At 46.2% G+C, this 18,783-nt stretch overlaps 1 protein-coding gene across 5 annotated transcripts in view; it reads right to left on the bottom strand.

Moving 5' to 3' along the window:
• ZFHX4 (zinc finger homeobox 4) overlaps positions 1–18,527 on the bottom strand; it is a 136,578-nt gene extending 118,051 nt beyond the window's left edge. For 4 of the 5 annotated variants that reach the window (XM_086965907.1, XM_086965908.1, XM_086965904.1 and 1 more), the window contains exon 1: positions 18,393–18,527. The gene's annotated coding sequence lies outside the window, so the exon portion shown is untranslated. Of the gene's footprint in view, positions 1–11,938; positions 12,032–18,392 lie in introns of those variants that run through there. The other variant, XM_086965905.1, reaches the window with a different exon arrangement.
• Positions 18,528–18,783: the final 256 nt, after the last annotated feature.

Below are 18,783 nucleotides of genomic sequence, written 5' to 3'. Positions count from 1 at the left end.
ATATATATATATATTATATATATATATATATATATATATACATATATATATATATATACACACACCCACATATACATACACACACACTAAAATATATGTTTTACAATAAGTGTGAAAAATACATGGGGATGAGAAAGATGTACTTTTTAATGTGCTTGATACAGAATAAAATATATAGTTGCATTAACAAGAAATCATTCTTTGTATACATCATGTACATTTGTAATTTATTATTTCAAGCACGTTTATGATTGTGGCAATAAAAATTAAAATTCTGCAGCACACCGAAAGAAACATATTAAAAGCTTGCAACAGTGGCCTGCAGAGAGACAGCACCTCAGTGGTCTTCATTTTAGCAGGCAATCATGCTTACGTCAAATAGTCCCTTTGTAAAAACCCTCAGTAGGTCCCCAGTAAACAGCAATCCCAGTTCTCCCCTACCCTTCAGGTGCCTCACTAGGCAACAAGCCAGAAATTAATATTTACTGCTACCTGTGCCATAATCCTGGGGGGAAATCACACTTGCTGTGTTTTTTCACTGCAAAAAGTAATGAACACGATTTCAGAGACCATTTTGATGTAATCAATCCTGGTGTGCTGTCCATCTCTCACCACTGCCTCTATCAACATCTCCCCTGGCTTAACAAATCTCACGCAAGCGCTGCTGATGAAATCCTTCAATCATTCGTCGCAGGCTCACATCACAAACCACAAACTCCCTATCTTGTGAAAGGACAACCTTTAAAAAGACACACCACAGCAGAATGGCGCAGATAGGCACAGGATGAACCAAGGCCAAATTACGCATGCAGAGTGACTGATTATAGTTTTAAGTGATATGCATTTGTGTAGATGTCTCATGGTGGAGCCTGTGGGTACTGCCTACTGGAAGCACTGTACTACAATGGCACAACAACAAAGTTCTCACAGCACAGACATTATTTCCAGCTACAGGACTTATCGACCATAGAAATTTTCCCAATTATCTAGGTCACAGTGCTGAACAAAAACTGCACTTTTCAAGAATTGTTTTTTAATGTAATTGATATATCTATCTCTCTTTCTCCCTCCCCCTCTAACGCAGTCTCTCTCTTGCACTCTCATTCTTTCGCTCTCTCTCAGGACAGGAGAACAATGACAGGATACTGAGTGTTTCCTACAGAGCTTCCATACATGAGACTTTTCCCCTAAAAATGCAAGCAAGAGTAAGCCAAGCAATTCAAACGAAAAAGCAATTTTTAATGGTTTCTACTATTCACAACGGGTCTGTGTGATCAGTTTGGAGTAACAGCTCTGGCAAATTTGGAGTCGGCTATATTTACAAACAAAGCATAAAAATTTTGTATTCTGCCAATCATGGTCATTTGAATTAATAAACCATAAAACACTACTTTAAGTAGAGCACTCTCCTGAAGGGTAACACTAGGAGATGGTCTGGATCAAAATAAGCATTAATTTGCACACAATAAATCTTCAAAGGAAGACACTCTGCTTTTATGCTTTTAAGCACACAAAGGTAACTAACTTGTTTACTTTATTTAACCTCTATGTCAGGGAGGGGGAATGGTCAGTTTCACGTGTATCTGATGGTTTGCATGAGTTGTAAATTAGTCAAAATTACCTTTGGTATATCTGATGGTGAAAGAGACAGTGTAATTGTTCCCGAATGAAACCGTGCCACGCTCAATGTCTAAATGTAATCACTGAAGAGCAGCAGGTTATTGTGCTCATGGCATGCAAATCTGGCAATGGTTTCATTACAGGAGGGATAAGTGCATTTAGCTTTGCAATGAGTGAGTAACTCCACGCAGACATGCACAACAACGAGCCCAGGTTTCAAACACATTGGGCTGCACCAAGCAGAAGTCGCAGTCAATCAATTTGGCAATGCCCTGTACACTCCCCAACCTCTTTGTATAAGATCATCCTATCCACACAGAGCATGCTTGTGTTCCGTCGGCTTTGGTATGAGTGAGTCTTAATATTACTAAATTTGCCATGATTCAAGTGAGAATGAAAATGAATTGAATCCTATCCGATATACCATGGCAATATCTAGTCTTGCTTTTGGGCTTTCATGAGGGACAACATTCCATGTGATTTTGAGAATGCCCTCTGTGTGACAAAATCCCTACCAAAACAATTATGGATGCATACCCTGCGTTTAATGAGCATTTACTAACGCCTGCTTTTCAGACAAAAAGCCCAGCAAAGTCCCAAAGATAATGTACATCATTTACGAACTAAACTTGACACAACTGTATTCATTTGGCAAAAGTCGGAATTATAGTGCCATGTCTCTCTGCAGAAAGCAAGACATGAAGACGTAGGCACATTATAAATTGCTAAGGCACCCATACCCTTGAAACAATGACACCAAATACTTCCAACTGTCTTTTTAATTTTAAAGAACGGCTGGATGCCACTCACACAAGGGGGTTTATGACACTGTCATTGTTCACACGTCTTAGAAATGAACTCTCGACCACACTTGGTTTGAAAACATGAATAATTAAATAACAACCACTAGAGATCACAAACAATGCACCAGTACGCAATGAAAGGGTCATTCTTTTTTGTATCCTCGCCCTTATTCAAATGGTACAGTCCTACTGCGTTAGAACTTCCCCTACACTCAGTCAACATGGGCAAGCCATGCGAAAACAGAGCATCGACCAGTCGAGCCGCACGCGAGGACTTCCTGCCCCTCCAGAAGCATGTCCAGGTCACGACACCCTTTGAAGGCGGCGCTTCCGGGAAAATGTCCAGGACACGCCGTGCGTAACATGCAAATAATCTGAAATACTAACACACGAAGCAAGAAACGACATACGCTGTACCGTTACCAAACGGCCTCAGTGACGCGGCTGGACTTCACAGAAACGCATACCTTTATCCAGTTTTGCATTTATGGCGTCCTTGTACTCCGCCGGAGCCTTGACTTAAAAGAATAAAACAAAAAATCCTTTGTAGAAACCGGTTACCAAATCTCGGCCAAAATATGCAGCTTCTGTTTCGCTCCCGCAGTCAACTTCCACAGTTGCTGTTTTCCAAACTCCGCTCGGCTAACTTGCTAAAACCAACCTCCTGCGAGATCTGCTAATGAAAAAAAAGGGGGTCTGACCGGACAATAGATGAATTGCTGGAGATTTAAAAGGCAGCGCTCCCGTTAGAACAAAGAGTCCGAGATGGCGCTTTCACTCCGGCTTCTTAATTGAGAAAGCCTCGGCCCTCTTCTACGCTTCACTGAGACGGTGTTTGTGAACTGATTAAAAAGAACGTGATCTGATCAAGAGGGCAGAATAAAGGGGAAGGAATGCCAGGGTAGGCACGCTGCTAAACGCTGGGAACGGAGACCAATAGGTTGCTCGGCCTTTTGTTTCTCTTCTTCTCTGCTCTTTAGCTGTCTCCTCGGCCTTTGATTCTTTGTTGATGCAGTCAAGAACGGGTTAAAAGTTGCTAACTTAAAACCAAACGTGGTAACACCACACGTTGCACATCCAAAACGAGAGAGGAAAAAAAATAAAATAAAAAAGCCTCGAGTTGTATCAAGTTTCCTAAAGGTCATCACTGTCTGTGCCGTGGCCTTTTCCCCACACCAAATCCTCTTTCAATATGTCATAGTGAGTTAGGCAAAGACAAAAGAGAGGCTCAGTGTGAACTGCACATATATCTAATCCTGACAAAGCGGTGAATAGGCCTTCACAACTATAATTATACTTGTTTATTTGTTGCCACGTACAGAGGGCTGATGAAAAAAATCCATCAAAGTGGTATTATGCAGACACGAAGAGCTTCTTTTCTTTGGTTGCTAAAGCCACATTGAGGCTTAAATTCCTTATTGTTAAATTCGAAGAAAGGGAAAAAAAAGATTTTGGCTGGACTTCTGTTTCCATCGGCTGCTGACAGATCTTTTGTGTAGAGCGCTGTATTATTAGACGCATTATCCGGGGACCTGATCACGATGCTGCCTCATTTTAGTCCCTGCAGGAACCCATTATTAGAAGCCCAGTGTTTTTGGGAGGGTGTTACATGCATGTTGCCAGCCCATGAGCACAGCCAAGCAAATCACATCTTTCCAAGTTATTCTTTCAAAACAACAACGTGCAGGTAAATGCTTTGTGCCAAAAAGGTTTCGTGACCACAGGCCACTTTGCTTGCTACTTTTTTCTTGTTCACATGGCTGGGGGCCAACTTGATAGAAAAAAAGTTGGGGGGAAAAACTGCACGCGTGCTCATGGGCTGGCGAGTTTTTTCACAGTACAGCCTGTTGGCTTGTGGTTGGCACAGTATGCAGGGACAGCCCTCAAAGTGACAACCCAAAATATACAGTTGCCCAAGGGGATGCTGACGGGTGCCCAGAGTGTCCAGTAAGCATATATGAGTTTAACATGTGCCCACCACATTCAACAGACTCAGAGTCTAATAGCAGAACCCGCGTAAATATTCATATTTCTTCTTCTGGGGTCAGACGGGTGAGCTAAGTAAGCGTTCCCTTAATATGTCAAAGTAAAAACAATCTGCATAGTTAATGTCTACTCGAGCCATACAATTTCGAGAAGAAACGCTGTAATTTTTCTTTGCTGGCAATCTGGAAACACTCTGGAGTTAATTACAGCTGATTCGAAGTGAACTGCACAAACAAAGGCCAGTCTATGTCCAGACAATTATACTGCATTAACCAGCTTAGAGCTTCCTGCTGATGCTTCGGGACTCTTCCATTACACCCTTCTCCCTGCCCAGCACGACAAAAAGGGCTTCTGCACGCGGGAATTAATGAAGAGAACTGCGAAAGAATGTGTGACGACCTCTTCTGACACGCCAGAAACTTTCCACCCATGTCACGACAAAGGGGGGAGGTAATTAAGTTTGAACAGAGGGATGTAACCGAATATCGTGCAGCTTTCAACCCGAGCCCACTGAGGGGGGTGGGGCAGAGGGTGGGGGCCGAGAAAGGCAAAGAGTGGACTGTTCTCTACCTGGTCCCATCTCCACATTCCAGCCCCTCCAGGCCTCAGCTGCCCGTCCCTCCAGGTTGTTTTAATTGTACAATCAGACCCAGTGTGACCGATGGCCTCGCTGCATGGTCGCTCTGCATCCACTCGCAGCAGGAACGGCGCAGTGTATGTTTGCCATAAAACTGCAGCACTCGGTGGAATTTGTAATTTAATTATCGAGGCCAGGAACTGTTGCTTTACCTTCTTCTCCTCTTTCCACGGTTTTAATAAAACACTACAGCTGCTCTCCTCCCCGAGCACGGTCGGCAGTCGAAAATCTGTGACTCATTGTGTTTGCCAGGAACATTTCATAATCAATATGCAAGGTATGCTCCCCCCTCCATTAAGTTCATATTACCTTTGTACACAAACACGTGCTTCTTCTGGGAAATCTGTTTGCTTGCATATTTTGGTAAGTCTATGTCTTCAAACACAGCTAGCTCTGAGAGGACAGAGTCAGGGGGATACAAGGGGTGAGGATGCACTGTACCTCTTGTGATGCTGGCACGCCACTTCGCCGCTCTTCGGGTTGACACGGAGCCCTTCAGCTGGTCGCAGCAGGAAAAACCTGAGCACTAAACAGCCTCAGGCAGCACCCAAAAGCTGCTGCCTCAAACCCAGGGCACACTCACTTTTACTTTGCCTTCGAGAAATTAATGCCTCTGAAATACAGCCCACCAGAAAGCCGAGGGCATTAATCACCTCTCCCAGGCCCATCTATGCAAAGCAGGATTAGAGTTAAAATTATGACTTCTTAATCCATTCGGTTTTCCTTCAGTACAAAAATATTAATCTACAAATCACTTGGGGCCTGCCAGGTATTACATGGCACCCACAATATACATTATGACAATGCTTAAGGTTATGTAAATTCGAACCAATTTACATGCATTTTGCAGATGAGAAAAAGGCCCAAATCCATTGCCTCCTCGCTTTGCACCGCCCAATCCTCGCACAGATTTGAAAGTTCAAGTTTATAATCGTGCTGAAAGAAGCTTAACCTTGAAATCCATGGAGTCTTTCTTTTAAAAAAAAATGCACAGGATTAATTGTGTCTGCGAATTAACACATCATATTACTATGTTTACGTATCGCTCAATATTCCTAATGCTTCTGCCGGCATTGTTGCATTGCTCTGACAATACAAGTGTCATGGCCTCTCTGACACATGGTGCTAAAGCCTGGCAGATGGGAAACAACACGAGGCGCCTCAAGGTTTGCAGGGATGCACATTGATGATCTGTGTGCTTTCCTCCAGTTACTAATGGTGTAAGTGGAGGTAAGACCATGCTCTGTTGACCGGAGAAGACAATGACATACCACGATTCAGCAAGAGCTGCTAGGTCTTTAACAATGCAACTATGCACACAAGTCCCCACATTGTCCTACTAGAAGCATGGAACCTGCAGTCAGGGATGCAAGGCGTGCGTCCTGTGCTCAATCCAATCAAATTCGGAGGCAGCAATGGGGTGAACACACCTTTTTACAAAGCGGGGGACCTATTGAACTGTCAACTACTAGCAGGCGCACGTGGGTTCCATTACACGAGCCACCACTGCTGCAATCTCCCAGCATCATAATACACTTGCTGGTCTGAGTGGCTTCTTTCTTTTGTCCATGACACAGCTTTGCTTGCAGGCTACCACTATTATATTTATCTCTATATACCTCAATGCAAGTCTGATGTTTCTGGCAACATTCCACTTTTACTCGCATTGTTGCAACTTGAAGCTTATGCGTAAACTATTGAAGATGTGGGGGCAACTGAAAATGCACCCATGGTTTGTCCGTAGAACTCGGAGAGAATGCTACGGCCTATAACAGGCAATGGGTCCAACACGACATTCAGCGGTGTAGTGCATGCTATGGAAGCATCAGGCATTAGTTTACACTCCATTAAACTAGAAAGGGCCATCCATACACCCTCTGGTTCATGCAAAACGCGAAAAAGAAAAAGTCATTTATCATTCCGAGGTCACTGGCCTTTTTTTAGAGTGATCTAGTGGCCTTTGGCTATTGTCAGGCCCTCATTTAGCTGAGCACTTTTGTTTCTGTTATGAATTGCCATTTGCCATCCTGGGAACTGAAAGTTAATTCGACAGTTTTGCGCAAGTGAAATGAGCAATTCTCTAATTAACCTTTGCGTTTTAAAATGTATGAACTTTAATTAGATTTCTTTACAAACAAACAAAACGTCAGGCATAATTATGTGCTCCCTGCTTTCTACACACATTATGCCTTTTCAAACAAACTCGATGTCGACTAAAATAAAATCAAGCAGCCAGCGAACTTGAACTGAGTTTCACATGATCTGCCAGTAACCTGATTACATGAACTTCAATATCATTACAGGAAACTTATTTTAAGAAGAAGAATTACGCACATTCCAATAGGAGACAACCTTAATTGCATTGATTCAAAAGATGCATATATCAAAGAATCATGCTACAGCAATAATCTTATCATAAATCTACAGTTTCTCTTAAAAGGGCATTTTCTGGCATGAAACTGGCACTGTGAGATTGGGGACTGAAAAAATAAGGATACACAAGAAACTCAAATAATTACCTTCATCCAATTATCTAATATTCCGAGCTAGAGAAGTATGTGTGAGGATAAACTTCAAGGCAGGAAGGCCTGCTTGTTTATTTATTGACTATGCATTTATTGGAGGCTACAACAAGTGAAGCTGTCAGGGCATAATGAAGGGAAATGATTGGTGAGCACTGAGTCTGAACTCTTCTTCAATGCAATAAGAGTTAATTAAAGTTTACCACCAAGCATCAACTAAAGGAGGACGTTGATCAGGTTTCAGCATTAAGTGCAGGCAGACAATGGTTGGCGGCAATCAGTGCAGCTATCTAATGACATGCAATGATAATTATACATTTAAAACAGCTAAATGGCTGCACGTGGTGGAGGAAGGCAAACCTAATCAGCTCTACCCTCCGCTTAGGACAGTCTGCATGGGCAGGAGACAGGCCCTTAGATTATAAAGTCAGACTAGCCTAAATCTATCAAAATCAATGGGTGAAGGGCTTGTCCCATTGAGTCAAGTGTGTGTACACAGAGCATGTAGTGAACCAGTAGTATGACGTGCAGGTGCAGGTTTGATGAGGTTTTTCAGCTGCTGTGTGATGGCAGCCAGAATATGAACATATGCTCTAATACTGTAAGAAACATGCTGCACCAGGTTAGCCATCTTCACTGCACTCAATGAAGTGAGCAACATAGAAACAACGCTTGAGATGGTTTCCACACATCAGAAAAATGTGCGGTAGGCCACCACAACAAAGTGCATTCAAATGAATTCACATCTGATTGACATTTCTGCAACTTAAAATTGTCTGTTTGCAAGTAAAGTTTATGAACTCTGCCCCACGCCCCTGCTCGCATGCCACGCACACATGGGGCCAGAGTGCAAGGCACCGTACAGCAGATAAAATCAATACAACTACTTTAACACACCACCCTACAGGTTTCTATGTCCATTGGGCTGCAGCCTGGCGCCACTTGCCAGAAGTTTTCCCCCTCCTAAGCAAACTTCAGTTGCTCGACTAATTCTGTTATGGTAGGGATTTGAGCACTGAGTTGGCTAATCCCAACATTTCCCCAGAGCTGCATCTAAGCTGTGACCCACTCCCAGCACATAAAGTGTCTGCAGAGGGCCTCCTGCCCCCGTCAGCCGCCATACACTCATTGGTCGTGACATTTTCACTTCAGCCATGACAAATGAGCTGATGGCTGTGATCAGATTGCACACGAAGACTGGGCGAGCTGCAGATATATCATTAACTCTCATCACCATCTACCTAAAATGATGCCTTTCTTTAATTTTCCTATGGATGGACGTGTCCCTTCAAGAGATCTCTAACTTTAAGCAGCAACAAAACAGAACATTAGCAGCAGAACGCAAGGCTAGTCTGAGACAGGGTCAGATGGGGCTTGCCTTGAGGAAATGTTTATCTGGGGATTAAGGCCTCGCAGACAGAACTTCTGCTGCAGTGCATACTCTGTGCCAGTTAACTGTCTCACGGCAGCACAGCCTCCCTTGGACCTCCCTGGAACACCCCGAGAAGGTGCACTGCCAGCACAAGGGGAAACAATCTCTTAACTTCAGCTAGTTAACAAGCTGGGACCCCAATGTGTTAAAAACACAGGGCAATCCTTGCATTTCTAGCTGTCAGAACACATGTCAATCATACAGGGTTTCCAGGCTTCATTTGGGTGAACTCCAGTGGGTATTTCATACACCGGGCTATTTCTCATTCAAACATCAGGTTCTTTAGAAGCATCAAGTGTTTCAAATCACAACAATGCTGTCAGACTTGGAAAAAAAACCTGGTAAATCTAAAAGCCACTTGCAAGAAAAGGCAGTTTGATCACAACCAAATGGAGACGCATTTCTATTCCGCTAGAACTCAAGTTGCATCTCTGTACAATACACACTTGCTTGACATCCTTGCAGCCAGTGGCACGTGTGCCTGCTGAGACCTCATGCTACTCATCAGAGGCTGCACATCCAAAGAGAGTCGGTGGTGGCACTACAGATCTTGGGGAGCGAGGTCAAGCTTTGAGCTAAAGGGCTATTCCGTTATGGGTCGTGCAACGCACTTTCCATTTCTGTTCGGATTGGCATCAACCCCTCCAGCCAGATCAACAACAAAGCCAAGTGCTTGTGTGGGATTTATGAATAACTCAGAGGTGAGCCACTTCAAGCGCTGCCAGGGTTTCGCTGTTAACAGGGGGCTCTTGAACAGGCTTCTATGACAAGCAATTCCTCTCAAACGTGGAAGGGTGCTGACCTATGCCCCGCGTATTTTCAGGGGTGCAGGCTAAATAAAGGCACCCTCATTCCAGTCCTTTCCAGTCGTGATAGGATCTTTTCCTCTGTTCAAAATGAATGTGTGGCCAAGAGGATGCTTACAGTACATCAGTACCTAAGGCATAATTACGCTCTACTGCCAAAACCCTAGAAGAATAGAAGGCTGTGCTTTTTTTAATATGATAATATTTATATCGATTTTCCAAACAGTAATTGATTATCCCCAAAAATTCACAGAACAAGAATAATGAAAAGGTGAACTACACAAAAAAAAATGTTAAGTGAAATGGCGGTAAGTGGAACTATTTCAAATGTCTGCGTCAGGGTAGTTTTAGGTAACATTAATATTACTTAGTATGCGCTGATTCTCAAAAGGGCATAACATCATACTCTCCACTCCCGCTCACGCACTCAGGTGTATGAAATACATAGAGGCCTAAAACAGGTGTAGCCGGTGTTATTATATCTACCAGTTTCAAAAAGTAGTATGTGTTTCAAACCATAGCTCTACAGTTTGTTAAAAAAGGAAGATACAAAAATCACATGTGTAACGTGTGTAGTTAATTTATAATCAACAACTGCTAGGACTGTACACAGGCCTCCATATGTACAGCGAGCCCTTTGTTTACAAAAACAACAGGATGCCTGTCTTTATCTTCAGAGCTCTGTTTTAGCCAGTTTGTATCCACAGTTAACCCTTCCTCTGTTTTTTTGTTACACACAGTACACTGGGGTCATCGGCCTGTAGGCAAAGAAATAAAGACATAAATCTGTACGCAGCACAAATGCCCTAGCCTTGCAAACTTACTTTCTGATCCTTACTATACCTGAGCTTCTTGTGTTAAAGCAGGCTTTCCAACTGAGAGTAAGCGGCCTACTGTGTTAGCATGCACAATAAAAGAGAACCCACAGAACTGCGTTGAGTTTGAGGGAATTAGATTCAATAACACATGGCCCCTAGTCATACACAGGTCCAATATAAACTGTAAAGTCACCCTGCGCTTCGTGAAGGGTGGCATTTCCACACAAATGGCCAAAATGTGTAATTTTGATCAAACTGAAATCCAACATCAGGATTTTCCTAGCTCTTCCTAGAATAGTCTGGGACATAGTCGACCTGCCTGTCAACCAAGTATATGTGGCAAGTGCATTAAGTCATCATGCTAGACATAAAATGTAAGTGCATGTGTGTGGGTGTGTGTGCACACACCTTCAGTAAGTCTGGTGAGAGCACAGTAGGATCATTGACCCATGTGTTGTCCAGAGAGCAGTTCAACCTTGCCAGTGAGTTTTTACAAATCATCTAGCACACTGCATGCAGTTCAAATTAGTAAAAACTAAAACAAACATCTTTAGCCCTCACAAGCACTCTCTGTTCACAAACATCACTTGCTACACAAGTAGCTGGAAAGTAGATAAGTAGATGGGAAAGGAGCATTTCAGGGAGGGAATAAGCGAGAGGACCAGCTTCTAATGGTAACACATTAACAGACGTGTTAACCAATATTGGGGGAAAGCAGATAATCCTGAGGCTAGATGGCTCCGAGCAGCTCTAGCAAACAGGTTCTGTGGATTGTCCACCAATGTTCCTGGGGGCCTCCGGTTGCAAAGAACAAGTTAAATATTATCCCAGCTGGAGCATCGCTAGACTGATACCACAGCTCCTGATCTGCGAGCTCTATGACCCCGCCGCAAACAAAGCGGCCCAATGAGCATCTGGCTGAAAGGCCAAGGCCTGTCTGCAGCGGCACCAATAGGATAGTTATGTTGAACTGACACCGAGAAGCCACGCTAAACATGCACACAAATTAATGATAAGCCAAAGCTTACTCTGATTTATAGAGGTGCAAATGTAAAGCCGCTCTTGCCTCCTACAAATGTCCAGTGCTTTAGAATTATTGCTAATGAGTCTAATGAGTAACTCTAGTAGTAATGTTAAGGGCAAACCTGGTGACCCCAGACCACCACCCGGATGCTTTGAAAATTCACTAAAATAAACTCTGGATCATTTTATACCCTAGCAAAGCTTCGCTGCCAATTACCTTTATCTTACATACAGTTTTTCAGCATTTTCGAAACGCAGCATTGATACAAGTTACACCACATTGATACTTACAAAGAAAGACGGTCCACAGTGCTGCAATTCTTGCTTTCCTATATCCGACCAAATTTCTTCAAACATCTTTCTATTGCGAGCTAGTGAAAAAAAAATCCTCCATACTCCAAAGAGTAAAAGCAGTGAAGATGCTTCAAGGCCAAAAGTCAATATTTGACGAGCTTGTGCCTGCCATGTTCCTGAACCCCACGACATGCAGACCGGTGTTCACCATCTCCAAGCCGCGCCATTAGCATACATATTACTTCACTTGATGAAGGGACGGGGGCTCGCCTGGAAAGTGGCTGCAATCTGAGCTGGCCCTTGTTTCCTCAAGTCTTGGACAAACAGAAGTTTGGGGAGAGCCTAGTAGAGACAGAGGGAAAGAGGAGCCGGGCGTCCATCCACCTTTCATCTTGGTTAGTCAACCATGCACTGCCCTATTCAAGAGGGCTTTTCAGTATGCAAAAAAATGCTAATCCTTTTCCGATGCTTTTACGCACCCTAATTCCCCATTCCTGCCTCTGAAAAGCAGTTCTGTCAGTTTACCTTTCCTGCAGATGGAGGGTGCATATTCCAGAGCAGACTCTTCTGTGCTCTTGGGTAACTCGAGATTATTAAGAAGACACGTTCCTTTAAGCAGGAATCCTCAAGTAGGAATCTAGCCTTCGACAGGAGAGGGGAGAGGGCTTCCCTTGTCACTGTTGAAACTCCTCTCAGAGGCAGGGCTGACCTCCCCCTGCAGAGGCCTGAATAGAAAGCGCCTCACTCTGCTCGATTAATCAGAAACAAATTATGAAAGAATGCCACCGACTGGTCGACGCCGCCCTGCCTTCCAAGGCCCAGTCGCAGCACAATAGCCCTGCCCTTTTTATACGTAATAAACCGCCCTGACAAATGGGACTGCAGATCTGTTTATTTGCATATGCAAATTCCCGCACAAGAGACCCGTGTACAAACAAGTGCTTCTACAGGGTGGATTAGGCAAACAAGCTCTCTCTTTTGGACAGTGTGTATCCCAGGACATTAGTCGGTGCATCAATTAAAGTGGTCTCCATGGAAACCTATGAAATTTTAACATGGCATGAGTTAAATTAGCTGGTTGTGCGTTTCCACAATCCAACTTGAAAGTCATTATTGTCTCAAAACAAAAGCCCAATTTTACTCCGTTGATAAGCGCCGCATCAACAAGTTTCTACATTGGGAATCTGCATATGCTAATCTAATTAAGGACTAATTACATGGATCTTGTACGTATTCACATGAGTTGCCCTTTACACCGCTATCTCCCTGGCGCTATTTCAGATTGAACCCCAGCCAAGACTTTAACCCATGAAAAGACTGTGGAGCCATAAAGCCTGCCTTGTGGGCAGAGCCCTGAGGCAGACACAAAAGTGCTTCATATCTGAACTGTGGGCTTAACCTAACGCCTGTCTTTGACACTTTCCCCATCCTCCCACGCGTGCGCGTGCACACACAACCCAACACACACAACCAAATACGCGAAGAGGCTTAGAAGACAAAACAGATAAAAACATACATACTCACACACGCAAACCCAACAAACACATTTAAGCAACACGACAGTCTTAGACCTCTATTCATACACACATTCTCCAACACACACGAAAACAGTTACACGCACACACAAACATCCTAACATACATGACTTTGGAATCAGTTAAAAGTACATACACTTGCACACCCACATTGAAGCCCATAGCATAGCAGGACACAGTATGTATAAAATAGATATTTGTGAAAACACTGGCAGATATACACTGTACATAATAAAATATTACAATCTTTAAGTACCGAGTACCTTCGAAATGTGAAGTTATTTTTAAATGCACATGTATACGTGTAATAATGTGCAATTTGATACTAAACAACCTCCCAATTTACATGAAACATGTTTGGTGCACCTGGTATTTTAACGCTTAATAAGCAGAACATTTAGCCAGCATCCAAAAAAAGAATTACCATCATGAAAATCAAAAACAGGATGACGTGAACTAATAACTTCCAACCATATATATATGCAGAAAGAATTAACAAAAGTAAATACTGTGGTAGCAGAGAACTGAACATAATTAGATATCCTAAGGTACAGGATATAGCACTGTAAACAATATATTTTTAATTAGTGCAAAAAAATTCTGGACCGGCCATGCTTTGACAGCTATAAAACCTATCCCTGCAGATTAACTGAAAAAATCCGCAGCCAGCATGAAAAGCCGTGTATTATTTTAATGTCACACCCCAGAAACATCTCCTCAATAAACACGACTTTTCAAACCCAAATAGACAAGCCTGGGTTAGAAAAACAAACAGCTTGCAGAGATTAAGGCACCTTTTGTGCTTTTGCATGAGCATTTCTTCTCGCAGACTAAATTAAGCGCGTCTGTGCGTTTCATAGGAAGGAACATTTAGCACTGAATGGAAAAAATGTTCTATCACACAAGAAATCCGTGCAGCTGTGCGGAACTTGGTCCAGATGGTAAAAGACTAGAAAGCAGCCGAGTGACAGACAGTAGGCCTTTGCCATTGCGGAGGTCAAGGCCGCAGCCTCGAGGGGTAGCCCTGCGCTTTGCACCGTCCAAGATGGGCGCCCACATCACCAAACATTCTATGTTGACTATTGCAGATGCGGCGACTGTGCAGAGTAATATCTCATAGGGTGCTACGGCCATAGAGGCCAGGCCGCGACTGGCCCGAGGACGACTGCGTGTTGAAGCCCTTCTAGGAACCATTGACCAGAGAGACTGCGCGGGTCAAATGGCGCGTGAAAAACAAGGCGCACCCATAGACACTGAAAACACACAACACCAGCTGTCACGGCAGACTGAAACACCCCTCTAACGCACGCTGGTTAATAAAACGAGGCACAACACCGAGGAATATTGACCAGATCACTAATAAGATTGGAGCGCCAATTGATTTTGAACCAAATCAATAGGAGATTAACACAATATTTGTAAAGCAGTGGAATGTGGTGGGGACGTGGCGCAAACATGCGGGTGATCTTTTCAATACCTCTGAGCAGTCGATCGAACAAGGGCCTTACAGTATGGCGCGTGCCTCCGGGCGCACAGACCCTGTCAAATACCTCCAGTGTCACAGGGAGACCCTGAAGCTGCGACAAGCTATTCTGCAGCCAGAGATTTTAAATCACCCAGCCTCTTCTAATAGACTGGAGACTTATTGAGGTATAAACCATAAAAAATGAAGAAGGGAAATTTAATCCCTGAAATATTGATTTGCACATTAATATCATATAGGCAGAGGGCAATTTGGCTTCATGGAAATGACACATTGTCGACCCTTGCTGAAGTCAGAGCCAATCTAACTGCTGAACATGTCTGAATCTCAGGAGTTATTAAAGGCCTCCCTTCTTGCCTTTATGACTTCTCTCCAGCCTAGCTATGCAATCTTAAATGTATTATCTTTAAGGAATAATTGTAAAACCTCGGGGGCTTTCCAGTTAATGGAAGAGAGGCCGAGCCACATCAGATTCTGAAATGCAACATTAAACCCTTGCAATCAACAAAAGCGCCTTGCTCCTCATCCATCCAGGCCGGCTCTAATATTGTTATTAGCGATAATCAAATCTCATTGTGTGAATTTAGGCTCTGGGTGAGGAGTGGAGCGCTAAATTCTCTGTTATTACAGGGTGCTTCTGCGGCAGCCCTGCTAGGTGTATTTTGCTGCCCCAGCACGTCTTTGAAAACCTACAGTTGGAAAACAAAATATTAAAGCGCTTCGGACTTCCGTAAGGGAATCACTGTATAGTCGAGATGGCTACATTTGTTTGTAAAGCCTTGCGTGCTCGAGCTGGTCACAGCAACAAAGCAGTGTGTGTGTGCACACAACACGGCAGGTACTGTCTCTCTGGCAGACACATGCGGGTTACCTGACCTCTGCCCCTTAGATATGCCCTCTTTGCAGATTTATGGCGCCTCTGTCCCCATAATTTCATTGACTCTGATGTTTATTATCAGACACAGAAAGGTAAAGCGGGCTCATGTATTCGATGAACAACCCCCAGACGGTTCTTAAGGAGCAAACAAACATTCCCGGCTTCGGGCGTGAATCTGCAGCGCTGGTATTGTAACTATGGACAGATAAGAGGCCTGGGCTGGAGTGTTCCATCGAGCCCGCAGCTCGCGATAGGGCGACGTGCCTCCCCTGTTCAAGGGCACGGCGGAAATACAAAACTCCCAAAAATGCCCTCAGAGTCCCTTTGTGCCAATAGTGCAGCCTCCAAAGCATCTCCGGCCAAAAAGAGAAAGTTCTAAATGCAGTCCTCTGGAGGAGCGGCGATGAATGGCGCGCTCTGAAAAACATGGGGGGATGTCAACAAACGGGGGGCAGGCAATCTTCCGGTCGTGCTCTTTCCCATCCAGATTCCGGAGGTCCTCTGAAGAGGCCGAGCCGTGGGGCTGCGAGCTGCTCCGGTGCGCGCTCAGAGCAGGCAGGCAGGGCGGGTGGCATCGACAGTGTTACATACCCTGGCGGTTTTGCATTGCTCTCAATGGAAGCGATCGATGCCATGTCACTGCCGCGTCCCAATCGCAGCCAAGTCTCTGCCTCAATCTGAGCGAGCGGCAGAGCAGGCTCGGCCGCCTCTCGCCGCCCCTGCGGCAGCCAGAGGCCCCGTGCCCGGCCCCGGGGCGGCTTCGGGGCGGTGGATCTCCTCACACGCCCTGCTCGGGGGTTCTCCGGGCGCCGCGGAGCCTCCCTGCCCGCCACGGCTCCCGCGCCCGCCGCTCGTGGAGACGGAGAAGGGGCCATGCACGAGAGGAGCCCGGCTGAAGCCTTACAAGCCCTGGAGGACTGGACATGCCAGCCCGCAAGCGCGGACGGACTGACCGGAGCCCGAATGCCCCTGGCCACCTCCGGCAGCGAGTCCTCTGCGGCGCCGCGGAGCTTATGTCTGGGATACGGGCTCTGGGGCCGAGGGACCAGCAGGAGCCGGGCTCAGCCGCCCAGGAAGGTAACCGAGCAGCGCTGGCGGCCACCGAGGCAGGGGCGTCGTGCCGGGAGGTGTGTGCGCGCTCTGTCCCCGACCACCTACTCTCCTGTCAAGAAGACCGTATCAGGGGCACCCATGCTGCCCTCGCTGGCAGGCTCCCAAGAGGCCCTCGGTGTGCACTCTGTTAGAAGCATCCTTGGCTCCCTGGCAGGGCACTCAGGGTGTGCGCCTGCCCTTCAAAGCATAAGCACCCATTCATTCATTCATTCATTCATTCACACTTCTATGGGGCGCCCTGTCAAGACCACAGCGGGGGTCGGAGGGCACCGGAAAGATAGCAAGTGCCCTGTTTCCTGGGGAAGGTGCTCGCACTTTGTGCTGGAGTGGATTCCGGGATACACTGTATTCTCAGCCCCTTCGCGGCGACTATTGTCACGGGGAGGGAAAGGGTACGGGGTACTGAGGCAGGCAGCCCTTCTGTACACTTCCAGCAGCGAGAGAGGCGCAGGGCTGGCTGCAGGAGCCCACCACCGGGCAGAGCCTGCAGGCTGCACACACACATCCCCCTCCACAAAAGGCAGCGAAAGTTTCCAGAGGGAGCACGGTCGGCCAACCCGGAAAACAAAACACAAAGTGTCGGCGCGCAGAAGCGAGCTACAAACATGTGCAGAGGCAGCCGGGCTGTTTACAAAACTGTGCCTGGGAGGCTGGTAACCCGGGCAGTGACTGCCACAGGCGACTCGGGGAGTGAGGTGTGCAGGGCTGGGCAGGGAGCAGGGTGTGCACGGCTGGAGGGGCCAGGGAGCCGGGAGTGCACGGCTGGAGGGGCCAGGGAGCCGGATGTGCACGGCTTGAGTTGCCAAGGCTGGGCAGGGATCCGGGAGTGCATGGATGGAGGGGCAGAGACTGGGCAGAGACACACATCTGTCCCGGGAGATGAGACCGGCAAGGGCTTTGCAGAGCCCGGGCGGTGCAAAGAGGTGGGATCAAAGGGAGGCGAACGGGACCGGACTGGACGCTGTGAGGGGGACAGTGGGTTCAGACCTTCCCTGGCTGGGTGCAAGAGCTGGGATCGATGTGGTCTCGACCCAAGGGCAGTGTGTACCGAGTTAACCCTGAAAAATGACACACAGAGAGGCTGGGAGCGAAGTGGACCGAGCCGGGGCTTTGCAGGGGCTGGGCGTGAAACGCATGGAGCTCGGGGCGCAGAGCTTGCAGGACTGCCCCTGGAAGTAGCCACGGAGCCGGAAGCTGGGAGCCCCGGTGAGCGCGCTGCCTCCTCCGCCGCGGACCGTGGTGGGAGCGGGCGGCCGGGGATCCGGGGTCCGGAGAGAGGCGGCAGCGCTGTGTGCAGAGTGTGTGTGAGAGCGAGAGCGAGGCGGAGGGGAGGGAGCGCGAGCGAAATATCAAAGATTGTGCAAGATCAGCCTGGAAAGATAATCGATACCCGACCTAAATTTAAACACAAACTACTCAATAAAAGTTAAAGAAAGAACTTACTTTCCATCGCCCCTCGCTCGGCTCCTGCCCCGGTCTTCTTTCCTTTTTTATAACATTTTGGGGGGTCTTAGCTTTAATTTGCCCACCGTCGAACAACATCCAAAGAAACCGGGGAAGAGAATGTTCACTCGGAAAAAAAATATTTAAAAAAAAATAAAAATTAAAAAAGAGGCGAATAATCCTGGAAGTTGAGAAGGCTGCTGGCACGGCAGGGCTCGGGGGGAGCGGGGGCAGCGGTGCCGAGGGTCCGGGGGTGCTGCCCGGAGAGCAGCCTGCGCCCGCCGCCTGCTCGCTGCTCGCTCGTGCAGGGGCTGGGGAGAGGAGCAGAGGAAATGAAAATCCGATATGTCTTTATTCTGCTAATTATTATCGTTTTAGCCCTGTTTAAAAA

Source organism: Lissotriton vulgaris, chromosome 4_1 (assembly GCF_964263255.1).
Source record: "Lissotriton vulgaris chromosome 4_1, aLisVul1.2, whole genome shotgun sequence".
Lineage (NCBI taxonomy): Eukaryota > Metazoa > Chordata > Amphibia > Caudata > Salamandridae > Lissotriton > Lissotriton vulgaris.
Note: the sequence above shows the minus strand (reverse complement) of the source record. Positions and strands in the feature narration are given on the sequence as shown.